Source organism: Apis florea, unplaced genomic scaffold, assembly GCF_048593485.1.
Source record: "Apis florea isolate Af1SG1 unplaced genomic scaffold, ASM4859348v1 contig_3496_pilon, whole genome shotgun sequence".
Lineage (NCBI taxonomy): Eukaryota > Metazoa > Arthropoda > Insecta > Hymenoptera > Apidae > Apis > Apis florea.
In genome coordinates, this window is record NW_028256773.1 from 4,578,890 (window position 1) to 4,599,386 (window position 20,497).

Below are 20,497 nucleotides of genomic sequence, written 5' to 3' on the forward strand. Positions count from 1 at the left end.
TTATAAAAATTATACTCGATCGATTATTAATTTATACTCGACAAAAATTTGGAATCGTTAAATAATCCAAAAATTTAAAAAAAAAATCTATTAGAAAAACTTTTCATATAAAATAAGTAAGTAAGTAGACAAAATTCGATATAATTAGAATTCGAGTTTCTCATTTAAACTGATTGGTGTTAAAAAATAATCTCATTTTTTTCTTTTTTCTCGCATATTTTGTAGCTCTTGCAACGTATAATAATAATAATAAGTACATACATATTAATATCGAAGGATATAATAAGAAAGGGATTGTACTTGGAAAAAGATGGACTTTACGTCTTTGTTTTCATTCAAGTGGTCGGGTTTAATTAGACTTACTCGTGGAACATGAGTTCAAAGCCGAATCCTTCGGGTCGACTATTTCCTTCGGCCGTAAGCACGTAGTTTTATGCCCATCGGAGAAAATTACAAAGATATCGAGTAGCGCAATTTAATACGTCGTAAATTCACCGTTGCGACTCGACGTGTGCTTGCTTCCTTACGTAGGTGCCAACGTAGTGCATTAATATTAAAAGGCATATGCGCGATTGGAAGTCAAGAGGTTGTATGTACCTTCCATCGTCGTCGCTATTTTTCGATTAAAGCTTCACCAAAGAAAACAAATGCTTTCGCGAACAACTCGTTTAAAACTTGGATTTTAAACGTGGAATGAATAATTTACCTTTGCTATTCGAGAGTCTATAAAGGGTTATATTTAAGTGTTTTTGCGATATTTGTTGTAAAATGTGATTTATGTTTATTACTTGCAACGTATAGTTCGATTTGATAAATATTTAAAAAAAAATATATATATATATATACTTTTAAAATATAAATTATATGGCATGAAATATCAATTATTGATCAGAGATTTCCAAAACTTTAAATTGTTGTCTAATTGATAGAATGACGTTAAAACGTTGTCCAATAACGCGGATTCAGAATAATAGAAGAATAACGTAATATTTCTATTTAAAAAAACATAGTATACATCATAGTTATGATATACGTTATATAAGGATCAAAGTCGAAATCAAATTTTTATCTCGAGCGCAACGCTTTTTTAAGTCGCCCGTGAACGCGCCAAAACGTGGCGCGCCTAAAAGAGGGCCGGCGCTGAGAGGGCTTGTCCCGGTACCCAGCAATCTGTCAGCGTCTGCAGCCACGCGTTATATCGTGGGTAGGTACATGCTTGAATTATCGGCAATTGGCATCCGCAACGTTACAGGCATTCGAACGAGCATCGTGCAGAAAATTGTAAACTCCGGCTCGTGTGTAAGCCACCTACCCGCGCCCATTTTAGCACGGCTATTCGCGCGTGTCTTCGTACGCGGCACACGCGTCTCCCCTCGTTTCATTCCCCGCTACCATCGGTTCCAATCCACTTCTTCTTCTTTCTCCCCGTCTTTTTTCCTATACCTTCTTCACTTATCTCCTTCCCTCTTTGCCTCTTCTCTATCGTATCGTTTTTTCCACCATTTTTTTTCTTATAGAGACACCGTAAATCAACTCTTCGGTGGACTGTGGCGCGCGCCAACCTATCGCGTATATACGCATGCGCGACGCGCGTGCGCACCGGCGTATACTTACCATAGAGTCAAGGAAAACCCTGTAGTGGCGAGTCAGCCGATCGATCGATCGAACATTAGGCGCGCGATGTTATTGGCATGACGCGGCTTCGATTACTATGCGCGTCGAGTGTTTGCCGCCCCCACTTTTCCTCGTCTTTTTTTCCAGACATCCTACATATTCATGCGCGCGTGCTGTGTGTCGATCCGTCCGTCTGTCTGTCCATCCGTTAGCCCATCCGTACCCCAGCACGGGGCCGTGGTTTGCGCGAGCGAGCCTGTTTTATGTCCGAGTTATGCACGTGGACGCGCGTCCTCCTTCTCTTCCTCCCTCTCTTTCTTCTCCTTCTTCGCTTCTTCTTCTTCTTCTTCTTCTTCCTCCTCCTCCTCTTGTTACTGCTCCTTCTGGCCCACGTGTGTGTGTGTGTATGTGTGTGTGTGTGTGTATTCCTTGAGGATACACGAGCGCACGCGTCCCGATGGTGCACACCGGCTCACCTACCGCGGCCCTGTGCCGTGTTTTCTTCTGTAGTTGGCGAGAAGCAGCCGATAGAGGGACGCGTTTGTAGACTCGAGTAAGTACATACACGTCCACGGTGGGCTTGTGTGGGCCTTATATCCGGTGGAACGCGTGCCCGCGCATCTTTATTAATCATTCCCTAACCGTTAACCCCTCTTTGCCGCTCGTATGTCAACAGTCGAATTGCCTCGTTTCGAGATCTTCTATTGGAATTTCAAGAAGTCGCTGACATTTCGTTGGAGAGGAATATCCAGAGGGTTGTCGAACGTAATCGCGGAAGTATCCCGCTCGGGGATGAGATCTCTGATATTGGAGAAGATAGGAAACGTCTTTTCGGTTGCTTTTTTTTCGTTATATCTCGTAACGGAAGATATAATATCTCGTACTTCATATTTTATAATCTATTTTTATTACGATATTATTTATACGATGTTTCCATTGTAATATCGATTAGAATTGTATTCCCATAGTGTCACTGGGTCGTAGATAAATGCGATATTTGCATTTAATTTTGAATTAAATCTATTTTTAGAAAATTTTAATTGAATTTTCAAATAAGAATTATTCAAACGATGAATTGTAAGGCATAGTTTATTAAATAGAATGTCTATAAAAAGATAGAAAAATGTAAATTTCGATAAAAATAGCATAATTCACATAATTGTTTGTGCACAAGAGAGAGAGAGAGAGAGAGAGAGAGAGAGAGAGAGAGAGAGAGAGAAAGAGAGAAAAAGCCCATCGTTTTACACGGTATCCACGGTATACGGCCGAATACCTTGTACCTGAGTCAACGAAGATCTACTTTCATCGCGGCTTGCGAAATTGTTCGGCTACGTAGGAGTTTCGCGGGAGGAAGCGTGTTCGATTATAGTACGTAACCTCCACTCCCATCGATGTTCTTTACTCCTCCATCAATCTCGACCGTCCCGATTATGATGGAATAAATACGGCGACCTAATCGACCGCTACCCGCTCGTCCATCATCATCATCATCATCATCATCATCATCATCATCATCATTACCATCATCATCCACACCACCAATCTCGATCGTTTTCGATTATTAAAATAATTATTAAAAATCATTTATAATCCAGTTGGAAGAATTCCACTAGAAGAAAATTTTGAGCGAAAAAAAAAATTTTAATAAAAATTATTCAATAATTAGGTGAAAAATAGTTAGATAAGAAATTATTAAAACTAAAAAACGTTCGATCGCGCTTTAATTCTTCGATGTTAAGAGGAAGGTCCTCGAGAGAAAACCAAGCCAAAAAAAAAAAAAAAATATCTCCTCCGTTTCACGAGGATGCAGGAGAGAGCCGTTCCGATAGATCCCGCGGGAGATATCGGTAAACTCCATAATTCAGGAATCGGTATACACCGGCCATAAATTTCGCCTGATGCAATGGGCGTTAATCTTCGTTAATTCTCTCGTTAATCAGTCACGGATATATACTGGTGGGGACTTAGCTCAACTACAAAAGAGGACTCGACGAGCCATGCGATTTAAGGGATCTAAAAGAAAGAAGATCGAGGGGAATAGAGAATAGAAGAAGCGTATAAACCGCGGTGGTGGACCCTACAGCGGCACACGTTCGTTATCCACGAAGAACGCGAGGAAGGAGAACCACGGTGTATCGTAGACGGCGTCGTTTATACGGGCCGCGCGACGCCACTGTCGCAAGACCACCTACGACAAATGTGGCAGCCTGCAAATAATACCGGGCGTGTTGTACCACCAACGACAGGAGAGATAGAGGCCTCTAACTGCCAGCACGGTATCGTGGTTTAGTGCCTCTGATTACCTGAGCCCCCTCTCCCTCAACCACCCCCCTTACATTCAACTCCTCCCCCGCGATGTGCCGAGTCCAAGTGGCCATGCGCTCCCAACAGCGCTACGGTTAACACAGAAAGACGTCTTCTCTTCTTTCTTCTCGTTGAAATCCCCCCCTCTTTCTTTCTCTTGCTCTCTGTTTTACTCGTATCTTCCGTTTCGTTCTCTTTTGCTGGTTACATGTACAAGAGTAAGAAAGAGTAAGAGAGAGGGGGAGGGGAGGAGAGAAAGAGAGAACAGCCTGCCGAACGCGTGAGATTCGCGGTCTGGATAGGCTCTAAACGACGGATCAGGACGTACAGTATCTCACAATAATGGCGCACGGTGGAAGGCCCCCGATAAGGTCGGCCTCGTTGCTAGATTTAAGGGACGGCGCGAGCGGCCCGTAGCGAACGTTCCGAACGGCGATTGAGAATTATTGGTCCGTGTACGGACTACGCGCGTGTATACATATACCTATGCCTTTTACGTAGATATACGTATGCATGCGTATGCGTGTCGCGATACGTGTATACACGTGTATGTATGCGTTTTATCTGTGTAGTGCTGTGCGTCTGTATGCGTGTATTTATAGATACGTATTATTTGTATGTATATATGACGTTGTGTAGTTGCACAGTATTGGTCGTGGTGGCGCTGCCTTTCGAGAGCGTCATTATTGTGCGATGCTGTAAGTACGTTCACCGGGCCGATTCGTTCTGTGAATCACGGTATCGTTCGTCGTTTCAACGACGAAAAATCGGCGGACAAAAGGCGTTTTCTGTCCGGGGCCGACTCGTTAGTACACCCAAAGCAAACGATCGGTTTTTTGATAAACGAGCTTGGTGGGCGTGCGATGTTTCCTTAATCGTCGAAAACGAGGTTGTCTGATTGTTATTAGATTATTTATTCGGTTACGTTGATGGACAACACGCAGAGTCGATTGACACACGACGGTTTGAAATTGTTAGTGAATGCCAGAAATCGGGTTAAATGATAACTTGCCTTCACGTGATTGGCCGTTTTTGCACCTATAGATTGATAATCTTCGTAGGAATGAAATTGAATTTATTGGTTAAGTGATTGACCGAGGCGTGCGCTTGCGACGAGAATAAAAGGTTGTACTAATTACCGGTAGATGACACTAGGCTTATCTTAACACGGCGTAACCAATCGCGATTAAAAATCAGTGGCACGAAAAATATCTATTGCGATAGGTTTCCAAAGTGAAACAAATCAAGATGAAATAGAAAAGATAAGAGATTCTAAGGAATTAAAAAATCGTTATGACGAAAAATTTCATAGATTTTGAAAAGGTATAGAATTTCATATATGATTATATTATGTTTTCTACATTATGGAACATCATATTATGAAATATCCACTGTATTCGATACCCAAAAATATCCATAAAAAAGTAAACTAGTAATTGAAAATAATTGTTTCGTAGAGTGCTAGAGGCAAGATTCGGTCGTATTCAATCGGTTGAATTTTTCCAACGGAATAAAAAAAAAAAAAAAAAAAAGCTAAAATATCCTGCAAGCAATTCCTCTACGATGGATCGATAACAATCTCGCAGGTAATAATTATCAAGAATCGCCAGCGCATCGATGACCTTTATATTGGCGGAGGGCTTGCGAAATAGACTGTAACGAAAAGTTTGCTCGCTGCCGATTGAAATTGATGTGTATACGCATGCGCTCTGTGCTATGCGTATGAATCTCTCTTTGAACTCTAAGGGAAAGGCCTACTTTTCATCTATTATTATATTTACCATCGATAGATACGCATATATAAAAGGTGTTCCGTACATAATATAATTCATAAATCCATTTCAAAAATTGATTATATACTTATTTTTGCATTTCCAGATAAGCCATTGTAAACATGTTCTCATTGATCTGATTATTATAGAAGACATATTGTTCTATTCTAAAAGCATATTATTTCATGATTTTCAATAGACATTGCACACACAATTATGCAAAATTTTAAACATCTCCACGCAACAGGTACTCTCCATTTACTTCAAAATCATCGTTACTTTTAAAATATACATTAAGAATTCTGTTCTCAAATCAAACCTATACCTCTCAACTTTTTTCACTTATTTTCGTACAATTTGTTTCGATCAATTTCTACAAATCACGAGACACCCTGTATATTTCACGTGTATATATACACATACTTATATCGATACACCTCTTTCTCGATAGCATCCTCCTCCACCTCGTTTGCTAGCTTCTTCCTCCACCTCTTCCTCCTCCACTCATCGTCTGGTCTCCGTCGGCTGGCTCTGGAACAATAGCACCTCGGCTACACGGTGGATGAACTTCTGAGACTGGAATCGGCTCTGCCCACTCTGTGAATTTCGTTTCCGTAAAAATGGCCAGAGGAGGAAAGAGGTCGGCAAGAGATCTAAAAGGCAACCTATATACACGGCCGAGGTGAAACGTGGCTCAAAGTACAGGCCTCGATAAATGCGCATCGCTTCACTCGGTCCCTCTGAATTGCTGAAAAATAGAGTGTAAATAAGCGTTTTCAACCGGCCACGAGGGGGAGGTGGCTTTCCACATTTGTTTGCCGGCTACGCGAGGGAGGGAGCCAGCTGCCACGGTGAAATGTCAAACGTGAATTATTCGTATCGCAACCGATAAAGATAAGCCCTCTCATGGAAATCGAACCGATCGTCGAACCTGCTGCTTTTGATCGAAACAAGATCGATCCCTGGTTTATTAATTAATTCTTGCGCTTTTAAAAATATGAATATTGTTCGTGAATGATGTTGCTGGATCATTTTTGGAGGATTGATTCTAGAGAAGATAAATGTTAAGGTTTGATTTTATAAACTCAAGTTATAATTCAATAAGCAAGTGAAGCAAGAAAATTAGAAATTAATTTAATTTGAAAATTTCAGGATTCCATAAGATTCTATCAGTAAAAGTAACAATTTTCTCTGCAACCACAATCTCTAACAATATATATATATATATACATATATACGATATGAAAAATAACTTTCCAGAGAGTTGTGTAGCTGTTGTAATGCAAAGATAAGAAGACTAACAATAAATGAAAAAAAAAAAAAGCACATACACACACACTGTGATCTCAATCAACACATATATTAAAACAAAGTGTAAAGTATAAAACAAAGTGATAACAGCTTACCTATAACTTGAAACGTACATCAAACCATTACATCTCTTTTTATTATTCACAGACACGTGTCCGAACGGATAATCTCCAAACAAGAGACTTCAGATTCGTGGCCGCATTTTAATTACACGTTGGCGTTAACCGTCGAAAAAGATTTACCTTCTTCTCCTTTGCTGTTGCACCTGCATCGTGTCCCAGTTCGGTATCGGCGAATGTAAATTGTTATCGGCGTCGAATCGGTTTCGCGACTACCATCAAACCACGCCGTATCTGCGATCCACAGCGTAGAACCGCCTGCTGGCCTAAAGAGAGTACACTCTTGACCGCTTGCCGACATTTTAACATACGAATAAATATATTCTCACTAGCTGGCAGAGAGCACGATTCGTGGCCCCTTACCACCTCTCCCGTAAACAATGCTCAGCTGCGGAGAACAGAACCGCCACGGATACAACTTAATCTCATCGCGATGGAAAAGACCAAGCTGCGATGATGGAGGGGAAGGAAGGGTGTTTGGCTTGCACTTGATCGCGTACGAGATAAACAAGAGACGCGTGTGAGATAAATAAGAGAATTTTTTTAAAAGAAAAGAAATCGAATCAAAGGATAAATTGAGATTTAGAATTTTTGAAGGAGTCGATAAAGGTATTCTGAACTATTTTTTGAATAAAATGTGTTATATCCTGATTCATAGTAGTAGAAGTTAGAATATATACAATTTTAATTTAAGTTGGAGAAAATTTAATCATAATGTGAATTTAAATTTATATTCAGGAATAAGGAGAAAGATTGTTTGGATCAAGTGTAAAGGGCAAACTAGATGGTGGATGAAGTAGAATTGATAAAGTTATTGTGAATTTGATGTACATATGTTGCTTGGATAAACTGAATTTGGAAGAAATAGAACCGATAGAGGTATTCTAAACTATCTGTAAGATTTTTGATGAGAATACCTGAATTTATTATAATGTGAATTTGATTAATACATGCATTCAAGACTTAGGAGAAAGTTAATAAAGCAATGAATCTTTTTCATCAGATTTTATTTAATTAAATTGAAACGTTATAATTGTAATAACTTCATGTTGTGGCACTTCGAAACTTAATCAGACTGTTCATATCATAACGGTTAAAAAGTTAAGAAAAGCAGTTAGATTTCACAATGGACAGTCTAACTTCTGGCTTTTATCTTTTGTATTGTGATACTTTATCACTTCATCAGAGAAGATAATATGATATTTCATCATAGTTAAAACTACTAGGCATAAAGACTTCACATACATACATGTCCAGTATATTTCTAATTGAAAAAATAAAACAAGAAGAAGGATAAGAATGGCTGAAAAGCAAGTATAAACATACAAGTAATTGCATAGAGTCAAAAAATTTTGAAAAAGAAAAAAACCAACCACTTGACGGATCACATGTGCCATACATTTAAGTATCAAAGAAGTCAAGAAACTGTGATGAACCGGAATCTACATTAACAAAAAATAAACCAACCAACGCGAAACTTTGTCCTTTAACCGATCTGAATCGAACTCGAAAACATTATTCACCCTCGTCATTCTCTCTTCTCTCTCTCTCTCTCTCTCTCTCATCTTCGACTTCTGGCGAACGATCCACCCTGCCAGAACCCAGTCGCCTCGTCCTGTTCGTTTTCTACGGCGTTGCTCGATTAACCCAAGACAAGATCGGGTTCTGGTACGATCACGAAACTCATTTGTTCCTTTATATCGTCTGCACACTCTCCTTCCCTCTTTTTCCCTCCCCTTTACCTACCCCTCTCCACCTCTCTCGCACGGCCGTGCATTACTTACGTCCGTTTAGATCCCTCTACCTGCTTGAACCTTGTTTCACCACCTAATCTAAGCTTAGGATCTTTCGAGGAATATTGCGATTATGCGTTCGTGGAAACTGTTATTGACATGAGCTGCGCGCGCATACCAGACGCAGACACGAATTTCACGCGCCTACGAAGCGGAATCTTGAACTTTGGTCGGGCGGGTAATCTGATTGTGGGGCAAACGTCGATTTCAGGCCGGCGAGGAGGAGAGATGAATTTCTCGATATCCCGTCTTTGCATCCGTCCATTTCCGCGGAAATCCCGCGATTCTTCCTCGATGAATCGTTTTTCCCCGATCTGGCTGATTCGAAAAAGGGAGATTTTTATCGGGAGATCCGTCTTCTATCCTTTACGCCAATAATCGAATCGCGAAAGTTTCTATTCTCGAATCAATACTTTGCTGTGCATGCTCGTTTTTCGAAGATCGATTTGAAAAGGAAGAAATGACGTGAAAAGAGTAATGAAATATATTGATTCGTCGAACAAAAGTAATTATGAAATTATTAATGTTATTTAAATTAAGCTTAAAATTCATTTTTCCAATTCAATTTGCAAATTATTCATCAAAAATTATACACAGAATGTAATCGAAAAAATTCTATCAAGTGCGTTGATCAGAAGAATAAACTATATCTTAAGATAAAACATCATCTGATGAGCATAAAATTTTTCAAGCATTTACCCCATTTATCGTTCATTTACATCAAGTACATTTATCGGAAACAACGCTAATTGTAACACCATCTGGACGCATAACTCATTCTTTCAACTTGCTTCTTAACCAAATTGTCCAATCACCAATTCACGATCGACCATTCACGATCATCGAGTATATCGATCGGAAGGAAACAACGTTAATTGTAAATTGTGATTCCAAATGAGCCATTAATCGCGAAAAGGAGAAGAGAGAAGCGGTCTCTGCGAAGGGAGAGGCCTTCGCGATATTCCGGTGGTCGTGGTATCGAGGGTTAAATCTCTGGCGGTCTCGTTTTTACGGAGCCACTGGTAGCCTGGCGTGCAGATAATACCGACAAAGTCAAAGGGTATTACGCACGACCGTGCACGTGAAAAGAAGATCCTGCTGGAAGAACCAATGTAACGAAATTTCGGACGAAATCGAGACCAATAATTGCGCGTGTAAATATCGAATCGAAATATTAATGGATAGACGAGTGTGCATTCTGGTGGATTTGTTTGGAAACGACACTTAAACGCGTGCAGAGAAACGATATAGGTTATGGAAAATGATTGTTTTCTTTGTTAACGAAATAGTTCGATGTTTGGTCGATAGAGGCGTCTGAGTTAGTGATTCGTTTCGCGAAGTGTGCATCAATTTTGTGTGAATTCGAAGAGTTTTTGTAGATCGTAGAATTTATACAATTCGTTCATTCGAAATTCAGCTCAAATTCGATTAATCCTTATTACTAATAATTTTCTAAAGGATAGTTGCATTTGTATCTTCGTTAAATCTAATCTGCGTGCAATATGAGATATAAAACTGTCTTTAAAAATTCCCTATTTAACCTATCTTTGAAGTACAGTGATGTGCATGATCATTCACCGTGATAAATTAAACCAATTCTAAATACGAGTGATAAAGAAATAGAAGAATAGAATAAAAATAACATTAAAACGATCCTTTAATATTTCTACGTGTCTTGTTAAAACAAAATTCCTACGTTTGATACTTACGTTTCCTTCTAAAATGAACGAGCAACGAGGAAAATCCTCGAGAACGAGAAATCCCGATTTGGAAAAAAGTGTGACACGCGTCTATGGACGAACTCGGAGGAATCAAGGAACCGACGGGTTGGCCAAGCCAAAGCAATAATAAGCTATAAGCGCAGCCTGTGCATAGAATGCTGGGTAATGAGGTGGAGTCGAGAGCGGAGTCTGGAGCCGCACCCTTGCCTTTACCTTCCCCGACCCACCTATCCCCGAACCCAACGAATCAACGGACGAACGACGGCGACTAGGATCGCGAGGACGAGCAACGAGGAACAAGATTACAACATTATTACACCGCGTGGATTTCGAGAGAGAGAGAGAGAAAGAGAGAGAGATAAATTATTATATTTATGAAAATGCACGCTGGATGTACGAAGGTGGAATCGCAGTTGTGTTTACGGAGGTGGGACCCCTCGAGCGCCGACCACGTTCCACCAAAGAGTTCGTTTCAAGAGAGAGTGGAGAGAGAAAGAGAAAGAAAGAGAGAAGGGACTTTTGTCCCTCCTGATCGCTGGTCTGCATTGCACCACGCCTGTACAGCTTCGATCAGAAGTGACGGGTGCGATCGAGCCTCTCGAACGAAAGTTTCCAGATTAATCTCGTTCAGAATTTGATGTCCTTAAGATATATAGGCATACTAGTGTGAGAATGTGAATATTCGTTAGATCGTGTGAATATATGTTAAATCGTTTAATAATTTCAAGATTTAAAGATGTGGATATGGAAGTGTGAGAAAATAAGGTTAGGAGTGGAGATGCGTTTGTATTAAATGGACTTTAATTCTGATTGATAAAGAGTGTAATATACTACGATTATTAGATTATCGATACAAAAATATAACGAAAGAGAAAAATTGTTTGATTTTGCAAGAGATAATTCGCAAAAAAATAATGGGCGAATATTACAAGGAATAAAAAGTTAGTATGATTTTTTCCCAAACGAGTGGTAATTTTGCACAAAAAGAAATCTTTCATTTACTATTCTCTGATACTAATGACTCTATTTTCAAAACTGATATCAATCTTATCCAAACATGATTTACAATACCAATCCTATTTTTCGTATTACACACTCTACACAATGTTCTTTCACGTAGCAAAGATAATTTCCACCTCAGAGTTCTTCACCACACGATCAGATCAATCGTAATCGTTACACCAACGACTCGGCCATCGTTCTTTCACTTACATCAATATCCCATTAACGATGAAGAGACAGACGAAAATTCAAACGAGAATGAGATTAAATGGTTTTTTAACGAAACGCGTCATATCGAAACGAAGAGTACCATAAAGCGTTCTCCACAGTTTCGTAAAAAGCGATTCGTTAACATTCTAACGGACGACGAAGTAAAACGTTTCCGGATGTTCGTTACTGCGAACCAGTAATATCGCTTTTTTCTGCCCAACCACCCGTAGTGAACGGCATTGTGCTACGTGACAGAATTTTATTGGCTAGTCTCTGATAGATTTCCCTTTTACGAGGTTTTTGCGATCTATGAAATTTCGATCGACTATATATGTTTCGATTGTGAATAAAAGGGGGGGGGGGGTTGATGTCGTCTTGAATTTTAAAAATTTTAGAAATTTTAGAAGAAGTGCGTGCGCGTTCTGATGGTATTATAATTATTTGATTGTTATTAATCAATGTATGATATGGGAATCGCACAAGGAGCAGCAATTAGGTTAGTTTTTTTTGATAAATAAATATATCTTCTGTAGGTAACATAGATATTGAATTTTTTTTTATTGTTCCAGACTCTTAAAATAATTTGAAAAAATGCCGAAATATTTATCGAAATCTTCATTTCATTGCATCGTTTTTCATCGATTTTATACATTTTTGCTAATTTACAGTTATTCTTCACTCTCTATGACAAAGAAACGCATTTAATTTTTCTTGTCGACTGCCATTTGTGAATCAGAAGATTAAAATTTTTAGTATTCGTACAATTCCATTAACGATTGTACATGTTCGAGTGACTGACGAACAAAATTATAATTCTGTAGTCTTTGTAAAAATTACCTTGGAACGCTCCATCACTCTCAAAACTGTCAACTGGGAAGTTATCTAACTATACATAATCTATATGAAAATGGTTTTGTCGCTTCGAACGTTATTGTTCAAACAAATGACGAATGCAGGTAAAAATAGAGGGAAGTAAAAAAAAAAATAAATAAATAAATAAAAAAGACTCGCGTGTTAGAACAAAGCATCGATATCCAAAATTACTTTTATATTCAAGTTAGAAAATTTATTTTAATTTGTTTCAAGATACTGACAATTTACCTTCTTGTAAAATCCTAATATTCAATTTATATCGAATCGTACAAAACTGAAATCAAGTAGAACAAAATTACGATTAAATTAAATTAAAGAATCTTATCGAAAGATCCATGAGTTGAAAAGGAAAATCAATTTTTCTAGATTCTTTCTAACGATATCGAAACGATAATACGATTCTCCTGTTCGAAAATTTTACTTTCACGGACTCATGTGACGAGGACACGAAACATGTTGAGAGAAATTGACAAACGCCTCGTGTCATTCATCCCCCTTCGCGATCCATCGTGATGGAAATGTAGTACCGTTCTCGTGTTCGTTCCACCTCCAACCCGGTGTCCTCGACGAGGAGGAAACGTCTTCGTCGTGGAACAAACTCGGCTGTTAACGCTCACTGGGATACATGCATAACGCAGCACGACAATTGCCGTTTCGTACCGCGATATTTCTCGCTTCGAGACACCCAAGGTAACGCGGCACCGCGGCGATGAATGATTTTCCAGGAAGAGATTCAAACGGTGCGCCCACATAGAGGCGCAATCAGGAATGCCGCGAAACTTGTATTTATCGTTCGAAGTTTTCATCGACGATCGGGTGGGCAGTTGGGATTAATTTTCGTCCCGATCAGCTTGTTGAGCGATGGGTGGAGTAACACTTTGTTGTTCCATTGTCAAATTGGATGGATTTTATTGTTCCGTTTTATCTGATTTTTTCCTTTTTTTTTTTTTTTTTCCTTTAGGTTTTAATATAGAGAATGTATCTGTGTACTTTAATTTGTTAAGTTTAGTTGTGTTACGATCGTGAGATTCACTTCTAATTTATCGTTTAACTAGATAAAATTCTTCTCTTTATGTAATAATATAATTGATTATACTTTAACTCTATTAAACAAAGATTAAAAGTATTTTAAAACTATTTCTTTAAGAAAAAGAATGGAAGATAAGATTGTTACTGTTATGAATTCTTCAATTATAAAAAGCCAGTAATTGATATGCAATATAACTGAATACAGCAAAAAAATTTAAGAAACAAAAATTATAAATATCAAACTATTTTTAAAGAAAACAAGTAATAAAAATTCGTTCTTATTATTGGCACAAAAATCCAATAATCGATATGCTGCAATTATTATACATTTTGATATGGTTACAATGCCCCAAAGTCAAAGGAATCCGAGCATCCAGTAGCCGTCATTTATGAGCTAGCAAGAACTCGATTACGGCTACCGAACGAGGACGAACGCATCAGATAATCCATTAAGATCGGCAGAGGTCTGGCTGATCGCCGGGGACAGATTACTTTTCCGTCGGGCGAAAGCCGGGAGCCAGAGATTGTCGCGAGGGACACACACTGGGCTTCCTCTGCCTTATTGTCCACGTGCCCAACATGTATGGTATGCTTAAACGACGAACGAAAGGTGAACAGAAGTTCTCGAAAATGTTGGTTGACGCTCAGATCATCAGTTATAACCGAGATGGCTACCTAAAGAATTCTTTTGGATGAATTTTTAATTGTTCCTATATAGTAAACGTAAATATACTTACATATTTGTAATATTAGTTATCAAAATGTCAAATTATTTCTCTAACTTTACTTGAATTTCCTTTTGTTTCATGTTCTATTCTATTCGTGTAATGTTTTGTTTGTTTTTTTTTTAATTAATTTATATTGTTTTTATATTATATTAAGATTAAAATTGATCTATAATTTTAGATTAAGTCGATCATTAAGTAAATTTTGAGAAGTTAAATATCCTAGTATAACTTTTTCATTTAGTTCTAAATTCTTAACAATCCTTAATTTCCATATGATACAAGATATTTAAAAATATTTGATCGAAAAACATGATTTCGTGGCTATTATTTTTCTTCTATTACTTTCATTTTCATGAAGATCCTAACATCAATACTGTCTTAATTACACAATTTAAAAAAAGAAAAAAATAAAATCACCTCCTTAGTGAAAAATTTTCAAATCTATCATGGTAAATGATAAAGTGATAAATGATAAAGAATTGGATGGAAAAAGAGAAACTTTCCACCGCAGATGGTCGCGCCACTCTCGGCGTATCGGTTGATGTCTTTGTCCGAAAAGTAACTGTCAAAGTTGAGAGAGCAAAGTGTCGTAGTGTTAGAGATGTGTATGTGCATCGTAACGACCTCGTGCTCGCAACCCCTCCCAGCTCTTGTGTGGGTGTGTCGAGTACCTGCACGCAACGACACGCTTGCGCGTAACCGCGTGTATATGCGTTATTGGCTTATAAGCGGGACGAGGAAAGCGGGAAAGGCGATATTATCGAAAACGAGCCAGAAGAGGATAGGATGAGCGAGGAAACGAACAGAGAAAAAAGTGAAATAAAGAGATAGAGTGAGAAAACGAGATGTAGCGAGAGAAAATTACAGAGGAAGAAGAGAGAAAATAAAGAATAGAGCGAATATGCGTTCACGCTATGTGTATGTATGTGTGTGACCGAGCGCACACGAAGGCTAAACACCGACACGACAGGACACAGGGCACAACACACGACGCCAACGGAGATGAGATACATCACGGGACGGGAGACGTATTATTAATGGTGACAGTGGGCGACCCAGGTTGGGCGGGGTGCACGATGCGGTCCCACCGATGTGGGCCTCGCTTTCGACCTCTTCTTTTTCTTTTTCATCTTTGTTGTTCGTCTCCTTTTCTGATCTCTCTCTTTCTCTTTCTCTTTCTCTATAACGCTGTTTTCAGATTGCTGCTGCCTATATTAACTATTACCGTGTGCGGACACGCTGTATAGAGAAATTAAATGAACGGATTTTCTGCTTCGTAACGTCGATCGATTGTGATTCGATCAAATCAATTCGACGCGGACCGTTTCGGCGTTTAGTTATAATTCATTCGTAAATCGAATTGGATTAGCGGGTTGTGTCGTGTCAGACAAACTTAACGGAACCACCAGTTTGTAGTAAAAGATTTTATAAGATGATCTTTTAATAGTTTATCTGATTTAAAATTGATCATGTGGATCGTGTTACGAAGAAAATAAAATATTTGAATTTATTATTTATATATTTCCCTAAAAAAGGAATGGTAAAATAACGTTTGATGTTAAAATTGATGTCAAACTTTTCGAAAATATTACATATACGTATTATTATATTATATTATATATGATTTTAATGATCTTATACTGTCCTTGTTATAACCAACAAGTTTCATCTCGCGATAACTTTCACTATACCATCGAACAGAAGTATCACTGTTCAGAATCTAGTTATTGTCATTAGATTTTCTTATACGACAAAAACTGTCCTTATTCGGCATCTCATCGATCGATGTCAATTTTGCTAGCCACGTAGCGCATCAGTCGCGCAACAGTTAGGTCTCGATAAATTTAATTGTGTGCTCGCTCGCGAACCGATACATCATGTATATTTATTACCGGCGTCGCGTGCGTGTAATTTAGCAATCGTTCGATCGCAGTCGTATATAAACGGCATGAAACTCATCGAGAAAAGTACGCTTCAAGTCGCCGGTTAAAGGACCATCGCGATCAGGAATCAGGACTTGATGCTCGAGGGTTGAGCAAATTGTTTCTTAAACGAGGCGTTTCTTAGGCAAACTGTTAGAGGGCGCTAGAAATGTTTCGGTGTGCCGTGAGATTTATCGCGCACTCTACGCGCAATTAAAGGAACGTAAAGAGGGGAGTGAGGGAAACACGGACGGGTGCTGGTAACTAATTCTAGACGGTATTCTAAATGCCGAGCGAGAAGTTTCTCGCTTGATTCTGGAAATGTCACGTTCCAGCGATGTTGCATCTGCGAGCAGAACGAAATTCTCCGAGTGCCGGTGTGCGAGCATAGAAACGTGGCTTAATCGACCATCGGTCCGGCTGAGTTCGCCACGTGCGTAAATCACCGCGGAATCGTTAATTAACCGGTAGAACGAACGAGCTTTCTGGAAAATGTCAGCGACCAAGGAGGTTACACATTGAATGGACGTTACATGCATGCGCGCGCACATATCGGATTGTTGACAGGTACAAAAAGACATTTCGGCACGAGCGATCTGCGCGCGCAGGGGAGTCAACGTCTAATCGAGAGACGTAATTTGTCGCGATCTCCGTTGGCGTTAATTTATCACGCTTCGAGGAATTCACGAGTCGGCCGGTCGTGTACATGCGCGCCCAGATTAAGCGACGTGGATAAGGCAGCCTATTAGCATCGGTTCAAATGAGATTTCCGAAGTATGTTCGCCGCTGATCGACTTATTGTGACCTGCATGCGCTTTGCATACATTTGCGTGCGTCGCGCACGCGCGCGTGCTCGCCTGTCGCCTGTTGCGATAACAGAATTTTTAATGATTCTACCGCGTACCGTGATCGAGTTCCCTTTATAACGCGGAATGAATTTGAAAATTATTCTATCAAGATCTTCATATGAAATCTTAGTTTTTGATGAGAAATGAGATTTTTATAAGGTACGTTAACAACTTTCGAAATTATTTAAAATTATTTCCCACATACACAAATATATTTTATCAATTATAAATCAGAAAAATTATTTATTGATATACAATTTTTATTCTACAAATAAAATTAAGAAAAACAGAAGAGACAAAATTTAAAATTGGATTATGGAAATTTCAATCGAAAAATCAAAAAAAAAAAAAAAAAAAAGAACAATGAGATTCTTAACATCATTTACATGAAATAAACTTATGTTGACAAATAATAATATTAAAAATTTAAATTTAATCACAGTGAATAAATAAATATGAAAAAGGTTAAACTTAAACAGTTTTATTCAATTGAAATACAAAGGATTAATTATTCTTGCGAAGTCAAGAATTCTCGAAACTGAAGCATTTATGTATTTCACAGGTACGAAACACTAATATTGTGACTTACTTTTATTATCACAAAATAATTAATTATTTCAATTCTTTACTGTTTATTCTTTCAAATAAAATTTAAGATAATTTAAAAAATGTTTTAGAAAATCGCCAACAAAAAAAATCGTTAACTCAATCGCTTCCAAAGTCCTCTAAAATCTCTATCACCTTTATCAAAGTCACAAAAACACTCTCTCTTCACCATACATCGAATCTCACACCGACACTGAGAAGGATTACGATCAGAAGACGACGAAACAACGGCTCGATAGCTGATCCAACAAGGACTAAAGTGTTTCCAATCCGTGAGCGGCCCGCTTTTGACCGAAACATTGAAATTAATGAAGTCGTCTGACTAGAGCCGAGAGCAGGGTAAATTAGAGGTACACGGCAACCATTAGAATACTTAACGAGGACGTCATGGTGGGAAGCAGTGCGCGGGTGTGATGATGAATCACTGCCGGCTAGCTCCGTGGAGCGCACCCAGGAATATTAAATTAAGTTTACTTATTGTCGGCCAAAAAGTCTAAGCCGCCGTCCCTTCTTCATCCTTCGTGTTGGCTCCTCTTCGTCCTTCAACGACGAGCCACGTCCGGATGATTTCACTGTTTCCTCGAAACATGCGGAAGCAAATGGACGAATCCGACCGCAACGAGGGTAAAAAATTTCGGGGTAAAGATTTGAAGAGAAGAGAGAAGCGTTGCGGTTTCTTTTTTTCTTCTTTATTCCTTTCTGTCTGACTCGTTTTCTTTTTTGTCGTCGGAGACATTCGTTATTCCTCGATGACATGGGTATATATATGCAAAGAGTGCAGAGATGGAAGTCGTAGAAATTCACCCACTTTTATTATCGTGCATTTTATATTACGTATTACAATTTGGAAGGAATAATTTCACCGTGGTTTAAAGTGGACAATAATTACAGAGAATTATTATAAATTACTCGATGCAATTTTGATTTGTCAAAAATATTCATTATGCTATGATTCTACTTATTATAATATCCATTAAGGTAAACAAAAATTAAAGAATTAAATATTAAGAAATTAAGTTCCATATCACAAGACAATTTTTTACAGTTCAAAATGAATCCATATCTTGCCAGATAATGCCACACAGAAGAATATAAGTTCTAATTCAAAACGTCGCTCTAATGGATTCGAATAAGGCGGTAACAAATTCACGACGTAAATCCTCCAAACCTAAGTAATTCCCCCAATCACGGGGTAATTTATCAGAAGAAATCAGAATCCCAAAGAAATTCTCTTCCTTTCACGAGCCACCCGTACAAAGACAAGCGACAAAGGAGAATTCCATTGAATCTCGACGTGAACGTCTTGAGAGCTTTTACCTCTCCGCGTCAACCCTGCTCGCTGTCGCGATGAAAAGTACGCGTATCGCAAAAAAGGGCAGCAGTGAGGTTCGCCGCTCCTCAAGAAGAAGAAGAAGAAGAAGAAGAGGTAAGAAGAAACTTGGGGCGACAAAAATGGACTTTACAGGGAGATCTAGAGAGACTTCGCTACCATCCTTTTTTTTCTTCCTATATTCTTTTTTACTTTCTCTCTCTCTCTATCTATCTCCATTTCTTTCTTTTCGTTTTCTCTTCTTCTTTATCCACCACCTCCCTCTTCTCCGAGGCCCAAGTCGTTCGGGTTAGCGTCTCCTCCGGAGTTGAAATATACAAAATGAAATATGAAATAATGGTTCGTGCCTTGTGGCTGGCTAAAGGCACGGGCGCACCCATATCTACGCCCCCATGCGCCTATGTACCTATACGGCCCGGTATACGCCGATCCCGGTGTACATATGTACGCGCACACCATATACATCCGCCTCGCTCAAGTTTTTCGTTCTTGTCGTGAACATCTTACGTTCGTATTAACCCTTATCCCTTATGCTTAATGATATTCCGGCCTACTATGCCCGTGCGGGCATATGAACGCAACTAAGGCAGATTCCGGTCGAACGGGGACGGCCAAGCCCTCCTGTAATTCGTATCTACGTTCAACCATTTTTCCGCCTCGTCCAACCAACGAGGGCCAAAGACGACCACGACGACGTCTGGCGGGCAATTAGGGACCAGGCTCGTAGCATGAATTAAGAGTATCGATGGACAACGAGCGTTCGTCCTTATCGATCCTCGAAATAACGCCGCCGATACTTTTGCTTCTTTAACGGCAACGAGACACACTGGATTGGTTGTATAGGTAGGAATAAGTGAATGCGGATCTTAGGCGGAAGAATTTATAGGTTCGCGGTGAAAGATTGGATTCGATTGGTGTATAGCGTTCGGGTACGTATCCTGTGTATGTATATATAGGTAAGATGGAGTTATTGCCTTTTTGTGATTGGTCGTACGGATGATTGGTTATATGGAGTTATGTAGATAAGGATGGATTGTGAACATTTGTACTTTTTTTTTTCTTTCTTCGGCTTGATTTCGTTTTTTTTTTTTTTTTTTTTTTTTTTGTTTTTACAGATCTTTGACTTTGATTTTTTTTGGCTAGAAGTAGATTTTATTTATTTGTTTCGTACTACCTGATTCAGAAATTGAATTTTGGTCAGATTTTTAAGATTTTTGAGCAAAAAAGGTAGATTGTAGATTGTGTGCATTTTGATGTGATGATGTTTTTAGAGGTTGATAAAAATTGTGATATTGGTCGGAAAGGGCGCGAAATT

At 38.9% G+C, this 20,497-nt stretch overlaps 1 protein-coding gene and 3 long non-coding RNA genes across 9 annotated transcripts in view; 3 read left to right on the plus strand and 1 right to left on the minus strand.

Moving 5' to 3' along the window:
• LOC100869894 (uncharacterized) overlaps nucleotides 1-20,497 on the plus strand; it is a 69,165-nt gene that overhangs the window by 23,005 nt on the left and 25,663 nt on the right. The window lies entirely within an intron of this gene.
• Nucleotides 5,677-7,519, minus strand: LOC147656791 (uncharacterized). Its single transcript, XR_015293896.1, has 2 exons — nucleotides 7,244-7,519; nucleotides 5,677-6,438 (listed from the first exon to the last, which is right to left on the minus strand). It is a non-coding gene; the product is annotated as an uncharacterized LOC147656791 (long non-coding RNA).
• Nucleotides 7,590-8,124, plus strand: LOC147656792 (uncharacterized). Its single transcript, XR_015293898.1, has 2 exons — nucleotides 7,590-7,729; nucleotides 7,859-8,124. It is a non-coding gene; the product is annotated as an uncharacterized LOC147656792 (long non-coding RNA).
• LOC147656793 (uncharacterized) lies at nucleotides 16,083-19,289 on the plus strand. Of its 2 annotated transcripts, XR_015293755.1 has the most exons (3): nucleotides 16,083-17,808; nucleotides 17,924-18,830; nucleotides 18,898-19,289. It is a non-coding gene; the product is annotated as an uncharacterized LOC147656793 (long non-coding RNA). The 2 variants fall into 2 exon arrangements; XR_015293756.1 differs by lacking the exon at nucleotides 18,898-19,289 and having other exon boundaries at nucleotides 17,924-18,874.